At 42.5% G+C, this 20,468-nt stretch overlaps 1 protein-coding gene across 2 annotated transcripts in view; it reads left to right on the top strand.

Annotated features, from left to right (window-relative positions):
• Positions 1-2,146: 2,146 nt before the first annotated feature.
• The window catches only part of LOC124595015 (transcription initiation factor TFIID subunit 3-like), a 57,853-nt gene continuing 39,531 nt past the window's right edge, over positions 2,147-20,468 (top strand). Inside the window, exon 1 of one of the 2 annotated variants that reach the window (XM_047133564.1) lies at positions 2,147-2,275. The gene's annotated coding sequence lies outside the window, so the exon portion shown is untranslated. The remainder of the gene's footprint in view (positions 2,276-20,468) is intronic. The other variant, XM_047133565.1, reaches the window with a different exon arrangement.

Raw genomic sequence — 20,468 nt, 5'->3', positions numbered from 1 at the left:
AGAGTTGCAGGGCGAACCTGTTTTGTTTTACATAACCTCGTGTTCCATTTCCTCGCACATTGGCACTCCAATTTCATCTTCAATTGTACTCCTGCTTGGCCTTGGCGTTTCTTGATCACTAAGAAAGCCAAGTAGATCAAAATACCATAACGTTGGCTGGTATACTTGATCTACTCCTACACCAGATCTTCTAGATTTCTGAACTTTGGATAACTCTTTTCGGTAAACAGTTCGCTGACAGACTGATTTACTTGACTTGCCTTCATGAACTCATCTTTCAGGAAAGCGTAAATAGCTTCACATGTGTTGGGTATTATTTCACTCAATGCTTGTTTCGATATTGCAGATGAAAATTCCAAATCATTGTAGCTCCTTCCTGTTGCTAGGAATCTTAATGTTACTGCCAGGCGTTCATGAGGAGAAATTTCCCTTCTCATACAAGTATTTTTCTCATAATATGAGGGGTTACATGCTTTAAGAGATAATTATAAGTTTCGACATCCATCCGCAAATAATTTCGCCAATTCGCAACGAAATTATTTTTTTATTACCGTTTCTCTGTTTGCCGAGGCGCCAACTGCCCGCAATTTTTCAATTAGAGCATTGTATGCTGCTGTCTTTTTGTCTCGGTCACTATATTCTTTACTTTTAATCTTCCACAAACATGGGTGGTTTCTGTATATTTCAATGAATTCACTTACAAACTCTCGAGAACACTGACGAGTATCAGCCATTTTAATGCCCTGTGCACACAAATACAAACACTAGACTGAGCAAACAGCTGTTTCGCGCCAGATTTGCGACGATCTCCTGTCCACACGCTCCAACTTGTCTGCGCAGATGTGGTTTGAACCCACAGGTTTGAGAGGTTTCGCTCAAACCTTCAACTCCAACTTCCAGGTTTGCACACACCTGAGGTTGGTGCAAATCTTCTGTTCACACGCAACGATCTGTCTGCGCAGATGTGATGTGCGCAGACATTTGCGCAGACAGATCGTTGCGTGTGGACGGGCCTTAAGAGCCGACGGAATAGTCTATCAATAAGCTACGAAACTGTGCCTGTCGAATACTGTTTTCACTTTTTTCAGCAATAAAAGGAAAATATACTGAAACTGAATGGAGTACAGTACAATGACTCCTCAGTATCTGTCTTAACTCCGACACAATGCTTGTGTTTCGAAATACAGCCACCGGGGAGCGGTGGTGGAAGGAAAGTGGCGCCGCAAAGTTGAACTTTTGTGGGATGACAAAAGCTGCGGCTCTCAAGTTGCGCCACTAAAAATTGGGAATTCACGTATGAAACTACATTACCACTACAGAATACCAGTAGCTGTCGCGACACTTTCATTGCGTGTGCGAACCGGCTTGAGTCACTTTTATCCCAAATGCTACCTACACTTTCTCTCATTTTGCTATAGTTTCAGTGTACCTGGTCTCAGTCACGTCAACGCCACGCAAAGAGCGATCTTTGGCCAAATCTAATGATAGCATTGTGTGAATGTGTTTAGGAAATAATATGATTTATCATCCACTGTCTGTCATTGGTGAACTTCTTCCCATCGTTTGACCAGTAAACTATCTCGAATATAGTCAGGAGTCTGCATTTATGACTCGATCAGTGAAACTATATTTCCCTTCTTTAATTAAATGTGAATCTGTGAATTCCTTTTTATGCTGTTTGACTATGCTGATCAGAGAAATTACTTGTTACATGCATCATATCTATTTAGAGAAAGACAGTTGAATATTTATTGTTTAGAGGTGTGTTGTGTTTGCGGTTAGAAAGATGTTGAACGAACAAGTTGAAACAATTTTGGGCTGTGAAAAATATTTGTAATGAGGACCTAGGCCAAAACAAATACTACTATAAATTTTAACTCTTGTAACAAGACGAGCTTGGTATATATCCTATATACTTTCCATCCCTGTCGAGGGTTTAGTGTGGAGTTTGGTATTCTGTTGCGAAAGTTTGGAACAGTTTTCAGGCAAACATTATGCAGGAATCTGTAAAACTTTAGATTTTTAAAGGTGTGTATCCTTGCCGTGACAATTTCAGAAATAACAAAGCACACATACGTGATGGCCTTGCTGTTGGTAGCCGTGTAGGATAATGGTATCTATGAAGTTGCATATTCGTTTCAAAACTGGAACACATGGTGTTAATAATGTGATATGAGTAATATGATATTTGATAATATTCTTGGAACTGCATTTGGTTTGCATGGCAAAGATATGCCAATATCTTATATAAGTGATTATCGCTGCGGAGAGTAAGGTAAGATGTTAATCAGGTTCTTAATCTTTTATTAGTAACAATTTTATTATTGTCTTCGTTGCTTGGTTATGATTGAACTCAAAAATGCTGTTTCAGTGTTGGTAAAAATTTCGTGAAATTTGAGAATGTAACCTCTAACAATGCGGGCAAGTTCGTCCCTCCAATTAATTTATTTTTCGAGAGATTACGCAATATGTATTAATTGTGGTAAAGTGGTGTCTTAATTGAGAAATAATTAAAATGGAGACAATGTGAATGTTAGACGACAGTTTTGTCAGCAGATTGCACCTTAACCATTCTCATTTACCATTCGAAAAGGAATATATACCGCACCTATTTTGTATGGAGAGATGCTGGACTTTGTTGGTGTACGTGCTTGAATTTTGCAACAAATTATTTTCGACATGTGATGCTCTAATTTTGATGCATCTTAGATCGAGTGTTACATTGCGTTATCAAGAGAGGAGGTTGCTAATTCGCAGAGATTATAAAGTGACCCTGTTTTAAATCTTTTTACTTTCGAATCAGATTGTTGTTAGATTTTACAATTCCTTCATTGCACTGGTTTCACTTAACACCGGCAGTACCAGTGTGTTTCTAGTTTTTTATTGCACACTACATTCTGTGCCAAGGTTAGTTGTTCGAATTATTAATCTATGTTTTTCGATTTTTACTGCATTTTGCAGCAAGTTAACAACTTCTATGACTTAGACCTAATGAAATTGTTAACTTTATCGTTATAAGGAATGCCGTAGACATCTTTCTTAACCTTTCCGGTATCTAAGTTTCTCTGTTTAACTATAATTCATGACTGTTATTATGTTTTTAATGCTACTACTGTGGTATCATAGTTTAAGTTGCTGTAGAAAGACAAGGGAATGACCAAAAGTACCATGCCTAATAAATCATGGTGGTGTTGTACTTCACCTTCCTGTTGTGTGTCGTCTTATACTTCATTCTGAACAGTTTCTTGTTGTCAGTATGACAACAATCGTTAATGACTTCTGATCTGCTAGCAACCATTTGACTTTGAGCATTAATTGCTCCTCTTGTGAGGAAGGTGTAGGCCTGTACTCATTCAGAAATTCCACCAAGGTAGATGTAGCAGTCTTTGACAGTATATTGTAGGTTGGTGTGTTTCCTACAAGGTTGTTGATCCATAGCTTCAGTGTGTTTTACGATATAGATCTCTTAGTTTTACTGAATATTCAAGTAACTATTTAAAGTGTTGCAGAGAATTCTGTAGTACTTAGGGTACGAAAATGTGTTGAGCTAGGAACAGTGCAAAACCACTATACGATTCCCTGAAAAGAACTTGGACAACGCTAAAGTCATATGATATATACAACCACCAGTGAAAAATATTATAGGCTATTGGATTTCTTGAAGGTAGGAACACATTTTCTGTGTGTTCATAGAATATGGGACATTACTAACACTCCACCTTGTTTTTGGTGTGCTGTTAGCTGATATTGTAGGAATTATCTCTTACGAAAAAACAACAAGCAGAGCTAGCTTACAGACTGCATTTACTGTCAAATGGTCACTGTAATCAACTTCATACACCATATGTGTGATCACTTTTTCTCCCTTCAGTTGGAAAAAAATGCACTTTATTATGGCCTGAAAACTGTGTGCAGTATTTGCTATTTGCAGTTTTTTTCCCCTCTTTCAAAAGCTGGTCTATCCCTGGGAACTAGCTGTAAAAAATTTTTGCTCAGTGAACAATTTCACAAGATGACGTCAAATTCTGTGTCATTCTCTTTTCTCAAAATTGACAAATTTTAGTATATGATTTATACCATTTTCTGTTTGGTCTTCCACTAGTAAATGGGTTTTGTCTCTTCTTTTTACATACTAGTTACTATACACTGTCCAGCAGAATTTTGTGTAGTGCTTTAGCAGTCAACAAAAGTTGCTGGACTAAAATATTTCCTTTATCCTCAGCTGGTGTTGTGAAATAGCAAAAATTGACACTTCGTCACCCTTGGCATACCATTATCTTTGGCTTCAGTAGACATTTGGTGCCTCCCTGGATAGCTTTTATCGCCTGTTCATTTTTGTAACTTCTCTTGGCCTTGAACCTGGAACAAGCTGCATCAGTTATTGACAGCCAGGTGTTCCAGTCCTCTGAATCTTGTTAAGCATTTCACATTCCCTTGGTCTTGTCGCTGAAACTGTTTCCATGTTTTGATTGGCCATGTCAAAATGAAGGGAGATTGCATTTTTATATAAATTCATGGGTCTTAACTTAACTTCGAATATACTCGCCTCTGTAGTTGAGCTGCTAACACACATGTGTTCAGTTGCAATCGACTTGGAGGTAAGCCAGTTAGAATCCTTATGGTGGAAGAAAATTTCACTGCCAGTGTTTGAAGGCCATGAGAGAGTTGGCGTCGTGATGTTCGTGATCACCAGTCTTTGCACCTTTGTGTGGGTTAGTAAATCTAACAAGTGAATGTTACATATCTTGCATTAAAGAAGAGCCCATCCTTAACATTTGTCTCTGCAAAAATAGTGAAAGTTGCTCTCAGAACATCATCAATCACTTATTAATTTATTTCCCTTACAAAACAACTGAGCAATAAAAATCTCGTAACGTTTAATTTAATCGTTCAGGGATCATCTTCAAATAGTATAGGATCTGTCATGGTAATACAGTGAAAATAAATCGCTCAAAATACACATACAAGTAGGATATATAGATCTAATTTTAAGAAGTAGGGCACTCGGTCAGCCACGGTCTTGTTGAAATGATTTAGAAAAACAAATCGGGATCTGTTCAGAACAAACTCCAACCTCCCAAATAAAGGTTCATTGTTTTAACAACTGCCCTTCCTCATTTGGTTGACACACAGTGACTGCTGGTGATTCCTGCACCATGAACATCTTGGGCAAAGTCAAAGATTATGTATCCACCCATCGGCTTTGACCTGTGATGTCATTGAGATGGTGGACATACCTATTTTATGCTATGGTGATCATGGCATCACTCATTACCCACAAAGACACACAAATATTACGAAAAATATTTAACCTGTAACTAGTGGGACAACTGCGGGAATTTGAGGATTTTAGACGTTGACAAACAAAATATATATTGTCCTAATACTGATGAGATACTAAATAAATGCTAAGCAGAAATGAAGCAATCAGAATCCTCAATAGTCAACAAAACCACAATTTTAGAAAAAGTATCAGAAATCTCACTTATCGCATATACTTTAAACAAGGTCCACGATACCATGAACACATGCACAGATCTAAAACCCAGTGCCAGTAATTTCACTTGACTATATATCTAAAACTGTCTGTGGTACCACAAAACCAAACTCACCCATGTAACAAATATTAAAAACCAAAACTCACAAATCTAGGTAAAACAAACTCCACAATACTTTCCACTCACGATTGAACATAATCACCAGAAACTAGCAAAATCCAGAAATTCATAAAAAAAGTGCATTAACACCAGTTTTGGTAAACAGGAAGCACATAATTATGCACATAAACATACTATACATTCTACAACAAAAAATTATAACCATGAAAGCAGTCAACACACAAGTCTAGCATCAGCAAAAATGTCAACAGCACAATTTCTTGAATGGTCAGTGTAGACTACTTGGAATAGGAACTGGTCCAGATAGAAAGCCATGTATTGTCCTGTGACAACGCCACATATGCTGGACCCAATCCATAACTACCGAAATATACGACATAAAATTAGAGCTGCATGCATACGCACCCTGTACTAATAATTCCACATCTGAAAACAACTCTTAATGCCCACAACTGCCAACATCAAAATACATCACTAACAGACTGCCACAAATTCCTCAAATATTATTGTCACAAATAGCACTCAAGAAGTGGAATAAATCGCTAACAGCACTCGCAAACAACTTATAAACATATGTAACCCACACTAGAGAATGCTGCCACATAGTCCAATACACCTTCTGCAAACAAAGTCCATTTTAAATGTGCTGTGCCCCTGTGGACTTCACACAAGACAACAGTTACGTCATAAGGTGAAACAAAATTCCTGTTCCAAAACCTGGAAAGGACAAACATCTCCCCTCTAGTTTTCGCCCCATATCTCTCACGAATATTGTGCTTAAGGTTTTGGAGCATATAGTGAATTGCTGTTTAGGCTGGTGGCTGGAGTCCCGAAACCTTTTAACACCTGTTCAATGCGGTTTCCGAAAGCATCATTCTGCTGTTGACTATCTTGTTGCTCTCTCTACTTATATCATGAACAATTGTCTCAGGAAACGCCAAATGGTAGCAATGTATTTTGGTCTGGGGAGGGCATGCAATACCTGTTGAAGGATAGGCATCCTCCGCACACTGTTCTCTTGGGGCTTTCGAGGTCAGCTACCCCTTTTCATTAGTGAATTTATGACAGAGCACGGGTTTAAGGTGTGGGTGAATACTACTCTCTCCCGTTCTTTCTCTGAAGCAAACAGGGTGTCCCAGGGTTCCATGGTAAGTGTTGTACTGTTTGCTATCACCATAAATCCAATTATGGATTGTCTCCTTCCCAGTGTCACGGGATCCCTCTTTGTCATCAATTTTACAATCTACTACAGCTCTCAATAGACCAACCTTCTTGAACGACATCTTCAAGGATGTCTCGATCGCCTCCACTCGTGGAGCATCGAATCCGGCTTCAGATTTTTTTCGCCGTCTGTGTAAATTTTTGGTGTCATACGGAGTTTCCTCTGCCTTCCTTACATCTAGGCCTTGTTGGCCTTCTGTTCGCGCACGTCGCCAAATTCTTGGGATTTACATTGGACAGAAAACTGTGCTGGTCTTCCCACGATTCATATCTTTCAGCTTATAGCCTGCGATCCCTCAACACCCTTTGTTTTCTGAGTGGTAACTCCTAGGGAGTGGACAGAATGGTCGTCCTCCGCCTGTATCGCGCCTTAGTGCTCTCGAAATTGTACTATGGAAGCATAGTTTACTCCTCCGCATGGCCATCAATTCTTCGACATTTCGACTATGCCCTCCATCATGGATTGCATTTAGTGTCTGGAGCTTTTTACACCAGCCCCATGGAGAGCGGTTACGCTGAAACTGTTGAACCTCCGCTGTCCAATTCGCGAGCTGTCCTACTGAGTCATTACGCTAGTCATCTGTCTTCCATGCCTGCTCATCTGACCCATGCCCTTTTTTTCGACGCCTCCTTGGATTTAGGGTATGCAGGGGCTGCTCTTCCTCTCTTCTATCACCGGGAGTCTGTTACGTTCTCTTTCCTTCCACTTTCCTAAAACTTTCTCGACAAATGGGGGCACGGTGCCACCGTGGCCTTGTCCCCAGACATGCCTTCTTCGTGACCTTTCTCAGCTTCTCAAGGATAGTACCCCCCTTCCCCCCCTATAGTTTATCATCGGGCATTTACTGCTCTGTGCACACAAATGGAGGATGCCACATTTATTTACACTGACGGCTCAAAGACCACATTTGGTGTTGGGAGTGCCCATATATGTTTTGGCGACACCCCTATTAGATTTCGGCTTCCTGACCAGTGTTCAGTTTTTACTGCGGAGCTTAATGCTGTTCCGCAGGCTGTCCAATTCATCTGTCGCCATAAGCGGCTACAGTATATTATATGCATGGATTCGCTCAGCTCTCTTCTCAACCTCCAAGCTCTTTATCCTGTCCACCCTCTGGTTCTCCGGATTCAGGACTGCCTCCACTTGTGGGGGGGGGGGGGGGGCATCTTCGTGGCATTCCTCTGGATCCCAGGGCACATTGGCATCTGCAGAAACAAGGCAGCCAATATAGCAGCAGCAGTCTCTCTTCCTCGGCCCGCTGTTCGCACGGTTCCCTTTGCCGATCTGCAGAGCGTCTTGTGTCATTGTGTTGCTCTTTTACGGCACACACATCGGTCTACACTTCCCGATAATAAATTACAGGATGTAAAACCTCTTCCCTGTGATCGGACCTTTTCCTCCCGGACTTGTCATTGAGAGGAGGTAATTTAAACTAGATTCCAGATAGGGCACTGTCTTTTTAGCCATCGACATCTTTTAAGTGGCGATCCTCTGCCGCTTTGTACTGTGCTGTGGGTGGTGAGACACCTTTTACTTCAGTGCCCCTATTTTAATCCGCTACGCGCCTGTTTACAGCTGTTGCCTGATATATCTTCCCTTTTAGCAGATGACACGAACTCAGCCGATCACGTCCTTGAGTTTATCAGTGTTAGTGAGATGACATTGTTTCGCTCCCATTCATGCTGATTTAACATGCTGTTTTTTTACACTTCCCTGAGTCACAGAATGGGTGCTTACGACCATTGCAGTTTTGCGCCCTAAAACCGTAATCAGAAAAATTTCTCTTGACCCCTTTGTTGCTATGCTCTTTGAGCTAATTCCAGTCTGTTTGGATAACTGATGTCGGGCCTGTGAATGTGCAGTTATGCCACATGCACGTCTTCTTGTCCTGTTCTGAATCCACCTGAAGACCTTAGTCGGCATCACATTATGCTGACTAAGATGTTAAACTCAGAATGATACATTAGTGGTGTGCACTATATGTTTTTGCAAAAGATTCCCTTGTAATAGCATTACATTGCGATCATGTATTGTAGTGTGACAGGATGTTTGTTATCCCCTTTCAGTGTTAACATCTAATGCGGGTAGTATTTAATTGTATAGCATTCGTTAGTTGTGAATGTTTTAGGTTACTTTTAAATGATGTGTTTAGCACTTTTTTCTTCTTCTTCTTCATCTCATATGGTATTTTGTTGTACAATTTTATTCCCTGATAGAAAATGCTGTTTTGGGTTTGTTTTTCCTTTATAAATGTAAGTCCAAACCGAATTTTCTTTCTTGATCACGGGGAGAATTATTAATGGAATATTGAGTTGTGTCTTCCTTTATATACTCAACAGACTGGTAGATCTGCTCACTTGGTGCAGTAAGGATACCTATCTCCCCCCCCCCCCCCCCCCCCCCCCCCCAAAAAAAAAAAAAACAAGTTGTAGTAAGTTCTGTACAGTAAGCCAGACTACTGCATCCAGTTAAATTCTTATGATCCTTTCAAGCAGTTTTAAAAATTATCTGTATTTTGTGCCTTAAATTTTCATAGTAAGATATGAATGTACGTTAGAATATTGTGTAACCACAACATTGGCTTTTAAAAACTAATGATAGAACTGTAACAACATAACATGCTGATGAAATTTTTTACAATTTTTTTTAATGTTCATTCCATGTTATGGTTGATATTTGTCCCTAAAAACTCTGTTCATTGTGGTACACAATCTGTAGATTTCTCATATATGCTTAATGCAACAAGAGTTACTTTTCTTCTTTATGCAGAAGTGCCTACTATTTGTTTTCTTTGTGTTAAATGTTAATTTATTACATACTTCTCAATTGTAAACTCCTTCAGAGGTTCATTTGTTTTCTCTTATAATAGGTCTGCTATTTTAAGTCACTATGAAATTGAGATCATCAGAAAAATAACTCTCTCTCCATGTCTAATACTTAAAAGTTATTGATATATATTAGGAACAGAATTAGACTCGGTAAACTACTGTGAGGTCTCAGTAAACTATCGTGAGGTACGCCTATGTTTGTGTCTTTCTGGTCTGACAATTGTTTAGTTAAAATATTATCAGCTGTTACGATGTGCACCCTCTCTGCTATTTTTCACAGAGTTTTTCAGGTAAGACTGGAACAACCAGTTCCCCATACCTCTCACCCCTATTGCTTCTTGATTTTTTAGCAGTATTTTGTGGTCAACAGTGCCATAAACCTTAGACGAGTCTAAGTACATATCTTTAACACAGTAGTCCTTGTCAAGGATTTTGACCACTTTTGTTAAATCTGTAACTGTCGATATTGTTCTCCCACTTCAGAAACCAAACTGTTATTTGTTAAAAAGCTTATATTTATTCATGCAACTCACTTTTCAGAATGAAGACCATAGTGAAACTGCATGTTTGTTAATGAGGCTTGCAAGCTGTTGATGCACACCTTCAGCACAAAGACTGGAACCTCGTCCATGCCTGCTAACTAAATTTCTAAATTGTCTTCCTGACTTCACACTCTGTGTAAAACATAATTGCCGTGCTGGGTATATGTGTCATTGTGAGTGCTTCATGTGTGTTGGGAAGATTTGGCTGCAAGTTCTGTGGAGGACTAGAGAATTATTCATTTAGAAAATCTGCTGATTCCTGAAGATTTTCTTTTATATTGCCCTTATCTGTGATTTGTATGTTGTTATATTTGTCATTCCCAGTGTCATGTTTTATGGCATTCCACACTACTTTGTTTCTGTTTCCTGCAGAATATATTTATTTCTGATTTTTTAAGCAAGCAGTACCCTCATGTATGCTTCTTATACATGATACGTATCAAGGGCATTACAGAAGTGTCAGATTCCACCTGTCTGCTTTTACCCATGATATCATTAGTATGGCAGAAACGGCTAGTTTCCTTGTATACAAAATGGTGACACTGACATCACTATATACATGCACCAGCAGCAGATGCAAACAAAAATAAAAATGACACAATAACATGTCACTTAAAAAATAAAATGAAATTAATGGGACAGTTGTGAAAAATGGTGGGTTTTTGGCAGGGACACGCGAAATATACAATAATAGAAAAAAACCGACCGTCCCAAAACAAATTACATCAAAAAAAAAATTTAATTGCAGCATTCTAGTACACCAACAAACCACAGGAATCTGCTATTTCCCTTGACCTATATAGCTCAATCACAGATATCCGTAATGAAAAACCAACATCTACAACTCAGAAAAGTGGACCCAAAACCTCAGCTCAAAAACCCAAATATCCCATATTTACTACTTCAATTAAAATAAAACTGACTGTCCATAAATATACAACAGACAGAACACCACAATTACTATAGAATGAAATAAAAACAAAAATTACTTATCAACAGACACCCCCGGAAATACCACATATGTTGGCCACAGTGTGCATGCACTCGTACACACACCAGAAACAAAAAATAATCCCCTAAAACATTCACAATCTGCCACCCATAAACCAACCCCATCCACTGATATTACACCTGGAAAAAACACCACCAGCAAAGAAACACGGAAGTAAATCAAAATCAGTCACATCTTACAAAAAAACTAATAGCAGCCAGACTGGTCCTCACCAATATAATCTTTAAACGCCACCCCACCCCATAACCTGCCCCATTAACCCCACAAACACCCCATCCACCAACTACACACAACCCCCTCAACTAACCACGCTCAGCCTATATGTACATCTTCCCACAGCCCTCAAAAAAAATTGTGAAAAATACAATAATTATCAGGGATACTCTCTGCCAGCAATACTCATCTAAATTGGATTGCAGGTTGGAAGACCCCCATCACTGATTTAATTGCCACCCAAAATCTCTCTATAGTGTTAGTACAAGCTCTAGTGACATAATCCTTAAACTCAGTTCTGTGGTTAACTACTAAATGCTTACTGCCTCTCTTCCCCAAACCCATATAAGTCGAAATTGAATCAGAAATTATAGTACTATCTCCCTCGATACATTCCTCAATCAGACCCACCAGTTCCCTCCTATGACCCTACAAAATCCTAAAAATACGGTCACCCTTCCCACCGCCAAATAACAGCTGTCCACACCCACAACCCAGCCCAAGACCTCTGAATAAACTTCTCGATGAAAAGAAAACCGATCCAAAACAGTTCTCTCACTCATACTAGTCTCATGCATATAAAAATTTATAGTGTACCGATAACAAAAATAATAAGTAAGGAGGCCAATCTCCCACATGGCCAACCTAGCTTTCTCAAATCAGGTGCCACATCTTATCAGCTGCCAGAAATTGTCATGCCAACAACACCACATATATGTGCCCCTGGTCCGAGCCGCCGGAACTCTCGTCAGCCTCGTGTTGTTGCCACAAACGTGAGACATAACATATTTAACAATAAGACCAAACATCTGCAGAAACTGTGACAGACATCATATCGTCACCCACCGCAGATTGTAATGATACTCGTGAACTTCACTAACAAAAAAGCAATAAAGAAATTAGCTTCTTTCTGCACAACAAACACCAAACTAATCAGACCTAACAAAAATGCCAAACACACAAACAAGAAAACATTAATAACTCACTGAAAACGCTTCCATAATCCACGGTATCACACCAACTACCTAAACTCAAATAAACATATTTACAATGACAACCAAAAATCAAATGCACCAAATACCACTTGTTAAACTCAGCTCGGTCACATCCATCGCCAGAGAGCACCATCAAATACAACACAACGTCTACAAACACATCAACTCATAAACACCGCGCCATAGTGACGTCACACACACCACCACCATTACATTATGGGTCAAAGCAGACTGGTGGAATCGGACACTTCCATTGACCTGAATCTAGGAATTGTGGGTTAGTGTAGCGCTTACGTACAGAAGTGGGAAGTAAGTATGTGGGAGGCCTTTCTAATAACCACAGCCACTGTGGTCGAAGTGCCTACTTTTGGAAATGTCTCCTAAAATTAATTTAATCAATATGCGGAATTTAGAGAACTTAGGATCTACATTCTTTTTTCAAATATGCATTACTCTGGGTTTGATTTGCCAATACCCTAGAAAAAGTATGTACTTTTACTTTCAGACAAGATCCTTTTATAGACCCGCAGTTTTGTTTTCTGGCACTACCTGTATGTATGTATATGGTCTAAGACTGCTGCTGTAGTATTTGATATCCTAGTAGTAGCGTTAACCTTCTTGCCATGCCAAAATGCTTAAATTTGTCTTAATATTCATGTATCCATATCCTGTATTAGTTTTGGGCGCTGAAGATCTTCCCGGGACTTGAGTTAATTTATTGAAGAAAGTATCTTCATTACCAGTAGGTGAGTGGTGTGCTCTCTCACACACACACACACACACACACACACACACACACACACACACACACACACAAATATACAAATGAGTAACTTCTTATAGGTGTTTAACTTTGTTAATTCAACAGTTATCAATTGAAAATCTTTACACTAACCCTGATTGGATTTTCTCCAGCATTAATATGTGTGCCACCACCGATATAAATATATGATCCAACACTCTTTAAGGTCGTTCTAAAGAGCAACTTGCACATTCATATGAAGTACCACCATGTGCTGTATTTGTCTCCACTTCATTGTTCTGTTATGCATACCACCATCCTCCTCAAAGACCGTAACCAACTCCAAGTGCAAGTTGCTTACACTGTGGTCAGTTCATTGTCTTGGGCTGAACTGTCTGCTTAGAGCTACATTTCTGCCTTCCCTATTGCAATGAACCCTGTTGACAGAGGCTCAGTCAGGTACCTGAACAACCAGCGGCCCTCAACAGTGCATTGCCTCTCGCGCTCTTATGTTCCCAGTACAGATGAGCTCGGCTAGTCATCATGTAAGCAGAAGGGGCGGCATGATGCATGGATTTGCCCCACGCTGATCTGCGGTACTCTCACTAATTAATTCTATGAACTTTTTTTCCCAGTTCTGTAGGGGGTGTAGGCCATGCTTAGTGTTACTCCATCTCCCAATAGTGTCCATCAGCAACAGTGCAGTGTGAACTTAGTCAGCATTCATCAGTCATCTGCAGCGCCTCATTGACTTGCCATACAATGCTGGCAAGATGTGACCATATGTGTAACTGGAACAGCTCAACCATGCTAACATTGGGTGCTATCAGTTATGGTCCTCAGGGCACCACCTGTGTTGTACATCCTATACCTATACAGGCAGTTTCCTGTCCCACCCTCTTAACAAACTGATTATATTTAGCGATCCTAAAGGTTAGTGCACAAATGTGGCTATTTGCAGCAAAAAGTATTTAAAAAAGGTGGGGATGTGTATAGAACGGAGTTCAGGTAAACAAGACAGACATTTGTGCAGAGCTCAGGTTTCCAGCTCTGTGCCAGTCTTAAAATACCATGACAATTTGACAAGTGTCGTACCCACCATCAGCATTGGTAAGGTATCCAAAATGTGAAATGTACAAAAAGAACAAAAATATAATACAGATTTATCTTTCAACCAAGGACTTAAATGACACTTGTCCTTGACTCGCCATCTTGCCAACCCATCCTGCTACCATATAGTAAGACATAAAATTTCCTATATCCATACAAAAGCGAATGATTTCACTTCCTTTACTACTTACCAAAACTTGGAAGTGACAAAGACTGGAGCACTGTCAAAAGGCTGGTGCTTCTACTTTATATGTGTTGCCAAGTCTCGCTAATGTCCTAATCAATGGTGTATAATCCTCATTGAATTTATGGAAATTGTGTGTGTACCACATGTTAGGCTATTTTAAGATTGCAACATAAGCCATTGTGTTGTGTAGTATCACAGTTACAAAAAATAGGTTGCAAATGCTCTTAACCTGACTCAAAAGAACTTAAATTGACTGTAAAAAGTGATGTAAATATAGCAGTAGCGGTGAGAAAGAAAGGCAAAAGGAGACAGTGTAAGTGAGAGGAGAAAAAGAGGGAGTGTGCCGCATATAGATAGCGGCAGTGAGAGGAAGTTACTAAGAATGAAGGCTTTCAAAGAGAGACTGGGTAAAAGGCCGCAGAATGTTCCATCTAAAAGAGGATGAATATGTTCGCCTGCCAAAATTTTTGGTGAGAAAGGCAGAATGAGGATTGGGGTAGGTGGTTTCCAAAGTTTCTGCCAGTTTTCTAAAGATGAACGTCTTCATCTTTTATGTGCTTCGACACAAGCATTTTTCCAATGGTGATGTACGTACAGTTCCCCCTGACTCCCACCCCAATGATGTAATGTAATTTTTTAAGGGCCTTTGATAGCTACTGAAATGAGACTTAGTATAGATTTACAAGTGAAGAATGTTAGATACAGAACACTGCCTTTTCCTAACCTGTTGGCCAGACTTGTCCTCGGTTGTTTGCTCAATAAGACTGTTTCAGGATTTTGTTGCAATTGAACTTGTAGTACCATGTGAGTTAAAATTCTGTAAACCATGCTGGATTTTGGCGAAATAAGCTAATTTTAACATACTAACAACAGAAAGGAAAAATAAGTTTATAAGTCAAGCGAAAATAACTTGCCCTTATGTTGCAATTTCATCTTAATTCGTTAACCCATTGTGTTTTTAATAAGTGGTTGACTTGAATTACTGATTGTTGTGGCACAAACTGTTAATATAATCATTTGCAGACTTCCCATCTGTATCTTACAAGATCTGCTTGTGAGTGACCTTCAGCTGTTGAACTGCACCTCCCTACCATGGGGTGACCACCTGCAGTGGAACCCCCACTGCTGCTGTTGTCCCCTTCCCTACACCACACTTTCTGTGGAAGCCCCCCATCTCCCCACCCTTGCGGGTCCGAAGGCTAGAATCCACACCACACTTCCTGAGCGAGGCCCCCAGCCCCCCCCCACTCCCACCTCCCCCCACAGGTCCGATGGTTAGAATAGGCCCAAGGTATTCCTGCCTGTCGTAAGAGGCGATTAAAAGGAGTCTCAAACGTTTCGGAGTTCATGTGATGGTCCCCTGTCGGGTTTGACCTCCATCTCTCTAAATTTTCCTGGAGAGTGAGCCAATTGGGGAAGGGCGCCTTACGTGGTGCATCGTGTCTATCGCGCATTGAGATCTTTAGCCCACTTTCTCGTCATCGCATTGCAGTCCCACTCATTCTCCATCTCTTGGGCGAGGTCACCTTCCTGAGTGCATTTTCCACCATGCACTATGCAGTGTCGCTTTCTGTGCCGACAATGACCATGGACTTCTTAGCACCTCATATTCAGCACGGTAGTCAGTCCATTGTGTGTGAGAGGGGGGGGGGGCACCTTGTACCCTGTTGGTTGTAGGCTCCTGATAACACAGCGATCGCTCTGCTGATGCCTGCGCTGTTAATTCCCCACGTATGCCATGGAGTAGATGCCCATCTCCCTGGGGCATTGGGACTCCTGGCAATGGCCATCCTCCTAGGTGGCCCTTGTTGAGGCTGGTTGGCGCTTGTGGGGAGGCCCCCTGGTCGGAGTGGGTGGCATCAGCACTGATGACACACCTGGAAGTGTAGTACATCATCTCTTGCTGGTGGTCCGCTGCGAGCAGTCTCTAAGTGGGCAAAGTCTAACTTCAGTGCTAAGAAATATGACCCCAAACCATTCCCCTTCCTGGCCACACTGTGGGAGGAACGCCAGGTTAAGGATGGCAATCAAGCTTATTCGCCCAGGTACCTTGTATGTACGAGAGTTGATGGGGACTTCTTCATGTCCATAAAGCCTCAGGTTTTTTGTGGAGCGTTTCGGGTGGGGGAGGGCTTGTCCAAAATGCGCTCTGGGTCAGTCTTGATAAAAACAGCATCCTCTGCCCAGTCACGGGCATTACTCCCTTGTGACAAGTTGGGGACCTTTCTGTTACCATCACACTCCATAAGAGCTTAAATATGGTCCAGGGTGTCATATTCCACAGGGACCTTCTTTTGCAGTCTGCCCACGAGCTGCACACCAATTAAAAGCGGCGAGGTGTTCATTTCATCCGGCGTGTCAATCGGGGTCCAAGGGATAATCAGGTTGCTACTGGTGTCTTCATCTTGCCCGAGAAGGTCAAGGTGATGGTCTACCGCTGTGACGTAAAGCCATATATCGCTCCACCGATGCAGTGCTTTAAGTGCTGGGAGTTCAGCCATGTCGTCCCGCTGTACTTTCAACATCACATGTTGAGATTGTGGACGTCCATCACATCCAAATACTCTACGTGCCCTGCCTCCCATCTGTGTCAACTGCGGAGAGCATCATTTACCTTGCTCGCCGGACTGCAGAATTTTACAGAAAGAGAGGAAAATCGTGGAATATAAGACCGTGGACTGTCTGACCTACACTGAGGCTAAGAGGAAATTTGAGCACCTGCATCCTGTGGCTATGACCACCTCTTACGCCGCTGCTACTAGAGCAGTTGACGCCCCATCAGTTCCTCGCATTCCTGTCGCCACTCAGCACCAGAAGACTACACCTGCCCCCTTGATGGTGGGTGGCACTTCTCTCCCTGTTGCTCCCTCGCCACCTACTTCGGGAGCAACACCCCCTCCCTCCCCCCCCCCCCCCCCCCCCCCAACCCAAATATGGGGGATACCAGTCCCCACTTCTGAGCCAGAGAAGCGTAAGTCTTCTTCGGCTCCTCTCACTAGGAAGGGGTCGCTTGGGTCACTCCCTTCCCAGGTTTCTGCTAATGGGAAAGGTGACACCACCAGTGGCTGAAACCCCAAAAGCAGATGGTCGTAGGGCTTCATGCTCATCCTCAGTCCATGAGACTGAGTCAGTGAAGTCCTCCCAGACAGGGAAACCCAAGGAGCAGTGAGAGAAATCCAAAAAGAAGGTCCCCAAGACCAAGGGAGTCCCGGTGGCACCCACACCACTGCTACCTACAAACTCTGTGTCTGCAGATGAGATGGAGATTCTGGCGTCTGCTTAGGACCTAGATCTCGCTGGACACTCAGACACAATGGATGTAGACTGCTCAGGCAAAAAGTCAGTGGGAGCAGGTGACCCTGAGGCTGAGCTACGGCAACTGTTAAGCTTTACACCTGATTTCTGCATTGCCCTCCAGGATACCTCGTTCCCAGCAATGTGGACCCCTGCCCTCTGCAGCTGTAAGGGATACTACAGGAACCGTAGCGACTACAATTGAGTGTCAGGTGGAATTCGCTTTTATGTCCTAAACTTAGTCTGTAGTGAATCTGTGCCCCTTCAAACCCCTCTTGAAGCTGTGGCTGCCAGAACAAGGACGATGCAGGAAGTAACTGTCTGCAAAGTAGATCTTCCTTCAGATGATGCAGTATCCCTGAATGTATTAACTGCATTGATTGACCGACTCCCTAAACTTTTCCTACTTTCGGGAGATTTTAATGCCCATAACCCCCTTGTAGGGTGGCACCATGCTTATTGGCCGAAGCAGAGAGGTCAAAACTTTACTGTCTCAGTTCGACATCTGCCTCTTAAATTCTGGGGTCGCCAGACATTTCATTGTGTCTCTTGGTAGTTACTTGGCCTTTGATTTATCAGTTTGCAGCCCAGGATTTCTCACATCTGCCCACTGGAGAGCACATGATGACCTGTGTGGTAGTGACCACTTCCCATCCTCCTGTCATTACCTCCTGCCCAGATGGGCTTTAAAGAAGGCGGACTGGGAAACTTTCACCTCTCCTGTCACCATTGAATCTCCCCCTCACAGTAACATCAATGTGATGGTTGAGCAGGTGCAAACAACAATTGTTCCTGTAGCAGAAAACACGATCCTTCGCTCTTCAGGGTGCCCCCAATGAAAACCAGTCCCTTGATGGTCACTGGAAGTTGCTGTAGCAATAAATGAGTGTTGGCGAGCTCTACAGCGGCACCCTTCTTTGGAGCCCCCTCATAGTCTTTAAATGTCTCCATGCCCGCGTCGCCAACTTATCAAACGAGTGAAGCAGGAGTGTTGGGAGAGATACATCTCAACCATTGGGTGCCATACGTCACCTTCCCAAGTCTGGGCAAAGATCAAACTTGTTTTATGGTACCAGACCCCAACAGGTGTTGCCAGTGTTAACATAAATGGCGTGTTATCTACCGACACAAACGCGATTGCCGAGCACTTTTCTGAGGACTATGCTCTAGCTTCTGCATCAGAGAATTGCCCCCCCCCCCCTCCCCCTCCCCCCGTGCTGCCTTTCGCACTCTCAAACGGTGGTTGGAACGGAAAGTCCTCTCATTCACTACACGCCACAGTGAATCCTATAACGTTCCATTTACAGAGTGGCCTTGCATATTCCCCCAACACAGCTCCTGGGCCAGATCGGATCCACAGTCAGGTGATTAAACATCTCTCATCTTACTAGAAGCGACATCTCCTCATCATCTTCAACTGGATATGGTGCGATGGCATCTTTCCATCACAATGGAGGGAGAGCACCATCATTCTGGTGCTAAAACCCTTTAAAAACCCACTTGATGTGGGTAGCTATTGACACATCAGCCTCCCAATGTTCTTCGTAAGCTCCTGGAATGTCTGGTGTGTCGGCAGGTTGGGTTGGGTCCGGGAATCATGTGGCCCACTGGCTCTATGTCAGGGCGGCTTCTGCCAAGGTCGCTCTACCACTGATAATCTTGTGTCCCTCGAATCTGCCATCCAAACAGCCTTTTCCAGATGCCAACACCTGGTTGCCATCCTTTTTGACTTGCGCAAAGCGTACGACATGACCTGGTGGCATTGTATCCTTGCCACATTGTATGAGTGGGGGCTCCAGGGCCTGCTTTCGATTTTTATCCAAAATTTCCTGTCGCTTCGTACTTTCCGTGTCCAAGTTCGTGCCTCCCGTAGTTCCTCCATATTCAGGAGAATGGGGTCCCGCAGGGCTCTGTATACAGTGTTTCTTGTTTTTTAGTGGCCATTAATGGTCTAGCAGCAGCTGTTGGGTCATTGGTCTCACCTTCTCTGTATGCAGACGACTTTTGCATTTCATACTGCTCCTCCAGTACTGGTGTTACCGAGTGGGGCCTACAGGGAACCATCCATTCACAAGGCACAGTCATGGTCTCTAGTCCACGGCTCCCAGTTTTCAGTCGCGAAGTCGTGCATCATGCACTTCTGTCGGCATCATATCGTTCATCCGGAACCAGAACTTTACCTTAACGATGATCCACTCACTGTAGTGGAGACATATCAATTCTTAAGACTGGTTTTAGTCGCCCAATTGACTTGGATACCTCACCTTTGTAAGCGGAAGTGCTGGCAGCACCTCAGTGCCCTCCACTGCCTGAGCAACACTAACTCGGGTGCAGATCGCTCTACACTGCTGCAGCTCTACAGAGCCCTTGTTCAATCACACCTGGCCTCTGGGAGTCTGATTTATGGTTCAGCGGCACCCTCAGCGTTGCGTTTACTTGACCCAGGGCACCACTGTGGCTTTTACCTAGCAACAGGAGCTTTTTGGACAAGTCCGGTGTCCAGCCTCCTTGAGGAGGCTGGAGTACCTCCATTGCAGGTTAGACATGCACAGCTGCTGGGCAGTTACGTTGCACATGTTCATAGTTCTCCTGCACATCTGAATCACCGTCTCCTTTTCCCACCCATGGCGGTTCATCTCCCGCATCGGCGGCCCAGGTCAGGGCTTCCAATTACGGTTCTTGTCCGATCCCTCCTTTCTGAACTG

This window comes from Schistocerca americana, chromosome 2 (assembly GCF_021461395.2).
Source record: "Schistocerca americana isolate TAMUIC-IGC-003095 chromosome 2, iqSchAmer2.1, whole genome shotgun sequence".
NCBI classification, from domain to species: Eukaryota; Metazoa; Arthropoda; class Insecta; order Orthoptera; family Acrididae; genus Schistocerca; species Schistocerca americana.
Note: the sequence above shows the minus strand (reverse complement) of the source record. Positions and strands in the feature narration are given on the sequence as shown.